Source organism: Triticum urartu, chromosome 3 (genome assembly GCF_003073215.2).
Source record: "Triticum urartu cultivar G1812 chromosome 3, Tu2.1, whole genome shotgun sequence".
Lineage (NCBI taxonomy): Eukaryota > Viridiplantae > Streptophyta > Magnoliopsida > Poales > Poaceae > Triticum > Triticum urartu.
The window spans coordinates 285,032,362-285,040,941 of NC_053024.1; positions in this window are offsets into that span (position 1 = coordinate 285,032,362).

Consider the following 8,580-nt stretch of genomic DNA (forward strand, 5'->3'; position numbering starts at 1 on the left):
CCCTTTGAATCCCCCGAACTCCCAGTGTCCGGCTCCCGAAGAGAACAGACAAAAGAGTCCGGCACCGTCTGGTGCGCGATCGGATGTTCTGAGGGAGTTGGTGGGGCGAGCGGCCATCTCAGATGAACACCGTGATGCTGATGAATACGGTGATGGAGAGAATCTTGTCCGCCGAAAGCGGATTGCATGAAGCTTTTATGAGTCTACTGACAGGCTTTGAGGTACGTAAAATAATGTATGATAGTCCTGCACATGCTAGGTGTGCCCTGTGTAGATAGTAGCCCCTGAGACTCTGGTTGTCGTCGGAAACGACGACGAACAGAGGATCATATTCCCAGGTAATAACCATACTGCCTCTATGTGCAGGTGATGGAAGCTCCGGTGGCTAGCCGGACTAGCGAGTTTGCCCATTTAAAACGGCAGTTGGATGCGGCAGACGCCGACATCGAGCTTGTTAACAAAAGGCTTGACGAGGCACAGGGTAAGTGTCATTATCTGGTAAACGCCACATAGTAAGAGCAGCATGATGCCAGTATCTTTAATATGTTGTGACTGCAGATGGAGCTGCCACTGTTGAAGCCTTGCGGGCAGAACTTGCCCGAGCCAAGGAACAAGCGAGGTTTAGTAATGCGGCTGCTTTGAAGGCGGCCGAAGAGTTGAAAACCGAGAAGGCCGCGCATGGCGAGAGCCGAGATAAGATGGCCAAGATGGCCATAGAATTAAAAGCCGCCCGACCGTTGCCGGGTTCTTGAAAAGGAAACACAGCGAAGGCATCGGACCTTGAGAAGGCTGCTGCGACGAGAAAAAGACCTCCGCTCTGCTATGAGGGCAAAGAAGGAGGAGCTGCGGGAAGCCGGGGATATTGTAGCTGGGAAATCCTTTATGTTGCGGAGGAAGTTCGGAGATCCACGGTATGCCCCTCTGGATCGGCTGTGGAGTTCGGAGGATGTGTATATGGATTTGGCGGCGAGCGCTGCCGCGATGCGGTCAAGTACTTCCAGGGTCAAACGGACCGTGAAGTGGACCAGCTATTTTGGACACAATTCCATTCTCCCGAGCGTCACTTTCATTGACTGGCCAATAGCTGAATGGGCCAAACTGAATAGGTTGTCCGGACGCGCCATGAGGTCTGTTGTGGATCAGCTATGGCCGGAAAGGCCAAAACCGAACAACTATTTCAGCTTGGTGCAGCAGTTCCTTGACGTGGTGCGCGCATTAATGCGATGAAGAGGTCGGCGTGCATAGAGGGCTCACGGATGGCCTTTGCCCGTGTTAAAGCATGCTGGGCGGAGATGGATGCCACCACTGTTGCAGCGCGGGATTCGGCCATAGGCCGAATGGCTGCTGAGCACTACTTTGAAGAAGTTCTTGAGGGTGCTCGTTTGATAGAGACCCAGTGCTCAAAAAATATTATGTTTGAGTGATATGTAATCTCATTGTAAGCGAAATGCTTTTATAAATTTATAAGGCTATTTTTATACTTTTGCCTGAAAGTAATATGATGCCTCCTGGGCGGCCGTTTATGTATACATGTGTATAACCTGAAAGATTGCAGCGTCGGCTTCAACCCCCACGCATATAATGCGGAGGTGCTTGCAAAAACACGCGTTCACACTTAACCCAACGTCTTGGTCCTATTAAGGAGGTGATAGCGGAGCGAGCGAGGCAACCGGACTATAATGCTTTAGCACTTTCACTTAGCCATAGGAGTTTGACAGTGGGGCTACTAGATAGCCCCTGGTGGCTCCGCACTCTCCCGATCCCGGGGTGCGTACATGCCTGGCCGGAAAACGGCCCTTCGTTAAGGCGGAGGAATTCTAACATTCCAATAGGTCATCGAGTGGTTGACCAGTCTCACGCTATATCATGACAGTCAGTTTTCGGCTTTCTCTACTGAGGTGCTCGTCCGGATGAACCAGGGCACAATCGCAGTAGTTCTCCTGGTGCTGCCTTAGCCGGTAAAGCGGAACGTAAGGCACCAAAACACAGGAGCCGGGCAAACCCAACATTTGACCAAAGACAATGATTCGGAGCTGATGCATAGGGCCAAACTCGCGACGCCGAACACTCCCTAAGGTATTCGGTCTTTGTGGTATAAACCGGGCCTAAATAATGGCCTTTGTAAGAAGCCCCTTGTGTCCAGGTACGTGCATTGTTCTGGCGTGGCCACATGCCAAGACGTCAGCATCCTTCTCAACGGTGGATATGTATCAACAAGAGACAGTAAAAAAGGTTTACGCAGGGTCTTAATCTAAAAAGAATCCTTGGAGCGGGTCCCTGCTGCACGTCTGCGCCTGTGTCTCTGTTGTGCCGTATCCTGGACGGGTGTAGCACGATGATCGTGTCTGTAAAAGAGAGGAATTTAGGTGAAAAAGTTGTCGTGCAAAAAGATAGTTTTTAAAGAAACCATGTATAATTCAAGATGATAACAAATTGCCACTTGTCTACACGTGTTGAGCCCCTTGTATTGACAAATAGGGGTGTGACCACTTATTCGGTATAAATAGCAGCGCTGGACTTGATTAGTTGTGCCTGAGGTCTTGACGACCTATTTGATGCTTTCGCTGGTCCGGGCGCCTTTAGTGTGCGGCTGCCAGGGCAGCCGCACTCTCTTCGGCACGCAGAGATCGCTTGATATTTCCGTTCACTGAAATGATGCCACGTGGACCGGGCATCTCTTGAGTGTGAGGGAGGCATAGTATGGTATTGCATTAAAGCGAGTGAAAGCTTCACGTCCGAGCAGTGCTTGATAGCCACTTTGGAACGGAGCGATGTGGAAGGTTAAATGCTCGCGACAGAAGTTACCGGGGGAGCCGAATATAACTTGTAGTAATAGGGAGCCCGTACAGCGAGCCCCTGGGCCTGGCGTTACTCCTTTAAAGGTAGTATTGCTATGGCGAATTTTTGTTGGGTCTAACCCCATCCCGCGGATTGTATCCTGATATATTAGGTTTAGATTGTTGCCACCATCCATCAATACTCGTGTGAAGTGATATCCGCCAATTACTGGGTCTAATATCAGGGCAGCCCATCCTGCACGCCGGATACTTGCTGAGTAATCGCGATGGTCGAAAGTGAATGGTTGAGACGACCAGTGGCAGGACTTCGCGGTGACAGGCACTTGGGTATATTTCTCTGGGAGTGCCGCATTGTTTCCCTTGATCACGTGTAACACGTTTACTGTTTTGACTTCTGGTGGAAATTTCTTTTGTTCCCCAGTGTCTTGCTTGGGAGGCTCGTCCTCGTCTTCACTTGGTGTATCCTCCCCCTTTTGTACAGCGTTAAGCTTGCCGGACTGCTTGAAGACCCAACAATCTCTGTGGGTATGATTAGCAGGTTTACCAGGGGTACTATGGATCTGACATACTTGGTCCAGAATTTTGTTGAGGCTGGACAGTTCATCCCTGGTGCCTTTAGAGGGTGGCTTTTGCTGACCTGGCCGAGAGCTTTTGAATCCGACATTTACTGCCGTGCCCTTCGTGCTGTTTTCTTTATTCCGGAGTTTGTTATTGTTGTTGCGCCGTGATTTCCCGTTTCCATCTCTAACTTCAGATGTACTGGGGTCGCTGGTGCTGCATCTGGCTAGCCAGCTATCCTCACCCGCGTAAAAGTGGGTCATGAGGTCTGTTAATGCGGCCATCGTTCTCGGCTTATTTTGGCCGAGGTGTCTGGCGAGCCATTCATCACGGACGCTATGCTTAAAAGCTGTCAAGGCTTCGGCGTCCGGACAGTCGACAATCTGGTTCTTTTTAGTAAGAAACCTGTTCCAAAGCTTTCGGGCTGACTCTCCGGGCTGTTGAGTTATATGACTCAAATCGTCCGCATCCGGAGGACGGACATAAATCCCTTGAAAATTTGCCCGAAAGGCGTCTTCGAGCTCTTGCCAACTTTCAATGGAGCTTTCGGGGAGGCCTTTAAGCCAGTGACGAGCTGGACCTATGAGCTTGAGGGGTAAGTACTTGATGGCATGGAGATCATCTCCTCCAGCCATATGGATATGGAGGATGTAGTCCTCAATCCAGACCCCCGGGTCTGTTGTTCCGTCGTATGCCTCTATGTTTACGGGTTTGAATCCCTCTGGGAATTCATGGTCCAGCACCTCATCGGTGAAACACAGGGGGTGTGCGGCACCCCTATAGCTGGGTGTACCGCGTTGTTCGGATGTTTGTTGTATTGCATTGTATGCTGGGGCGCGCTTGCGTGGTCCTTAGATGGATCTTATTGCGCCGTCCTTTGGGTGTGAGCCCTCGCCTGGGTCGCGTGTTGTATTGTGAGTGGCGTTGTATGCCGCTCTGTGTTGGTAGAGGGGTCGTCTATCTGGCCAGGTGGCTGCTTTGATGTTTGGTTGTGGAGGGTCTGAGGCCTCCTCATCGAATTCGGGTAGCAGCTTCCGCTTTGGGTAGCTCTTGGAGGGCCGATTGTCGCCGTACCTTGCTGTTGTGTTGAGTATTTTACTCCATCTAATTTGGAGTGTGTCTTGCATAGCCCTGAGCCTTTGCTTCTGCTTTTTGAGACTCGTCGCGGTGGGAACAAGCCTTTTACGGGGATTCTGCTGCTCCGGGTGCCTGTCCGGTGTTATATCGTCCGGACTATTATCCTTGATAGAATTTGTTTGTTCGGTTTGATTATCCGGATTGCCGTTGTCCAGCAGCGGTTCGCCATGCTCCAACGTTGGGTCTGTGTGATCGTTATTTCTGTCGAGGTGGGATTTGGGGCGGCGCTTGCGTCGCCGCTTTGACTGCTTCTCGAGGGAACAAGCCTTCGGTGCGTCCTTCCGCTCCTTGTCATCATATTTTGGTGCGTCCACCATGTATACATCATATGATGAGGTGGCTTTCCAGGGCTCAATAGGCGCTGGTTCTTCATCGTCTCCTGCGTTGGCGTCCATACCATCGATATCTTCGGAGTTGAAGTCGAGCATATCGGTTAAATCATCGACAGTGGTGTAGGATCTAGAAGTAGATGTGTCTAGAAAGGGGGGGGTTAGACACTTAATGCTAAAGTTGCAATTTTTGAGCTTTTTCGGTTTGAGTGGAGTTTAGGCACAATTTCAACACACACAATACATATAAGCAAGCAAGCAAAGAGTATATGAGCAGCGGAATGTAAAGCATGCAACTTGCAAGAATGTAGAGGGAAGGGTTTGGAGATTTCGAACGCAATTGGAGACACAGATGTTTTTCCCGTGGTTCGGATAGGTGGTGCTATCCTACATCCACGTTGATGGAGACTTCAACCCACGAAGGGTAACGGTTGCACGAGTCCACACAGGGCTCCACCCAAGGGCAACGGTTGCGCGAGTCCACGAAGGGCTCCACCCACGAAGGGTCCATGAAGAAGCAACCACCCACAAAGGGTCCACGAAGAAGCAACCTTGTCTATCCCACCATGGCCAACGCCCACGAAGGACTTGCCTCACTAGCGGTAGATCTTCACGAAGTAGGCGATCTCCTTGCCCTTACAAACTCCTTGGTTCAACTCCACAATCTTGTCGGAGGCTCCCAAGTGACACCTAGCCAATCTAGGAGACACCACTCTCCAAGAAGTAACAAATGGTGTGTAGGTAATGAACTCCTTGCTCTTGTGCTTCAAATGATAGTCTCCCCAACACTCAACTCTCTCTCATAGGATTTGGATTTGGTGGAAAGAGATCCTTATCGGTAAGACCGAATTGCTAGGGTTTGGCAGTGGCTAATGACAATTGAAACTCGGTGGCGCCGGATAGGAAAAATCGGTAGGACCGAGTTTGGCTTAGAGTTTAGGTCATATGTGGATATGGGAAAATAGTTGAGGGTTTTGGAGCATATCATTAAGCACATGGAGCAAGAGGCTCATTAAGCAACACCTCATCCCTCCTTGATAGTATTGGCTTTTCCTATGGACTCAATGTGATCTTGGATCACTAAAATATAAAAAGAAGAGTCTTGAGCTTTTGAGCTTGAGCCAATCCATTGTCCTTAGCATTTTGAAGGAGTTCCCACAACCTTTAGTCCATGCCACTCCATTGTTGAACTTATCTGAAACATGCTAGATAGAAGTGTTAGTCCAACAAGAGATATGTTGTCATCAATTATCAAAACCACCTAGGGAGCACTTGTGCTTTCAATCTCCCCCTTTTTGGTAATTGATGGCAACATACATCAAAGCTTTAGATAAAGATATAAAGAACAGCAAGTAAAGCTTTGGAAGGACATGTAACAAGCATAGGCTCCCCCTACATGTATGCACTCATGTAAATATGAAATATAGAGGCATGTGAGAGCATAACCATGACAGAGTAGGCAATGTGTTACATGTATCTTGGCCATATGCATCAGAGCAAAAGATTATCAAGGAAAATACCTTCATGCTCATGAGTCCTTCTTGCAAACAGTATGTACATAAGCAAGAACTCCTCATACTCATGATTTTGATGCATATACTTACCTTGTGGTCTTGAGTTGGCTTAGGATGGAATGAACCTGCACAAACAAGGTTAGATAACACAGGTATCCACTAGCCAGAGCAAACAAAAGAAACCACAAGAATACCAAGACTGGGATGACATGTAGAGAGTGAGTACAAGGTACCACATTGAATTCAACATGTCCCCAAGAATAAAGATATGCAATGAATTTGACTGATTTCTTTCCCTTAGGTGTCTTGCTCCCCCTGAATCTTACATGGGATATTGGGAGAAGATAGGAAACAGAAAATCAGAGCTGAAGGATATGAATAGAACTTAATTCAAATGAGTTCATATGAACATGTCTTTCCCCCAAAAAGACATGTGGCATCTCTCCTCTTGAACATCTAGCATCTGGGATCCTTGAGTATTTTTCTCTCCCCCTTAACAACATCTGGGATCCTTGAGACTTTCTCTCCCCCTTAACACCTTTTCTCTCTTGGTGTGATCTCTCTTTCCTATAGGCTTTGATGTGATCTCTCTCTCTCCACCTTTGACATCAATTTCCAAGAAAATCCGTCGAATAGGTTTGGTCCTTGAGATTCAGTACAAAGCAGAGGATAAAATTGTGATGCTTGTAGAGGACAAGATTCATTGAGTGGAGCTGGATCCGAAGAAAGGTGGAATAAGTGGCGAAGTGGTTTTCTGATTGCAAAGTCGGTGGCACCGAGTGGCATATTTCGGTGGTACCGAAATATTCGGTTGGACCGAAATTTGCAAGTCGGTGGTACCGAGTTTACACATAGAAACACACTTGTCACCTCAACTCACTAGACAAGTAAGATCTCACAAAGATTTGCAATGAATTAAATGCAGAAAATGCAGAACAAACACAAAGAGAAAAGAGAAGAAACTGAAAGATCTAGATGAAGTTTTTTTTTGTTAAATGACAGAAACTAAACATGCATGAGACAAATGCAATAACACAGAAAAGAACACAAGAGAACTTCATCTAGAGTTGGGCGGTGACACAGTCACCTATGTTAGAGTATATTGACTTAGGAGTCAAGTGAGAACACCTGATCATAGGTCATACTCATCGTTTAAGCTCAAAATGGGGTTACCATTTTTCGTTTAAGCATCTTGATGTATTCACATCTTGTTGAGTTGCTTTGACTCATGTCTTGGAGTAAAGCTTCTCTAAGATGGAATAACATACCTTGGGTGGTGGTGTGATTCTTGCTCATGTAGTTGAACTTGTGTGGGTGCTCAAGGTTGATGTAGTTCATCAAGAGTTGGGAGCACCACTTGGAGTTTGAGTTCATCTACCTACATGGGTTAGTTCTTGCAAGGAAGAGCACTTGTGTATCCAAAAATGACAATCATGAAGCTCAACATAGAATTTGTCAAAGGATATGTTTGAATGGTTTTGTGCTTCCTTGTCTTCAACCACCATTGTGTAGAGACTTGGTGATGTAGAGATTGCTCAAGATATGAGTGAGTCGCAATCTCATGGAATTAGATTCAACCAAGCACCTACATTGGTTAGACAACATGCAAGATGCAAATATATCCAAGACATAAGATAGTTATCATAAGAGATATATCATGGATTAGTCATAAGCTCATGTCTTGCATGTATCCAATGGAGTTTCTACTCCAAATTCGAAGCACAATGATGTTCAATTCTCCTCTCAACCTGCAAAACACTTTCTCATCAAGCGGTTTAGTGAATATATCTGCCAATTGTTTATCGGTGCGAACATGCTTAAGATTGATGTCACCCTTAGCAACATGATCTCGAATGAAATGATGACGAACTTCAATATGCTTAGTTCGAGAATGTTGTACAGGATTATGACCAATTTTGATAGCACTTTCATTGTCACAAAGCAGTGGAACATGTTTCACATAAATCCCATAATCTTTAAGAGTTTGGGTCATCCAAAGTAATTGAGCACAACATGCGCTTTGGCGGTGGATAAGGATACGGAGTTTTGTTTCTTGGAAGACCAAGACACAAGAGATCTACCAAGAAATTGACAAGTACCCGGAGTGGACTTTCTATCAACCTTGTCTCCGGCATAATCTGAGTCGGAATAGCCAACAAGATCAAAAGAAGACCTCTTAGGATACCAAATGCCAAAATTTGGTGTATGGATTAAATATCTCACTATCCTTTTCACAGCCTTAAG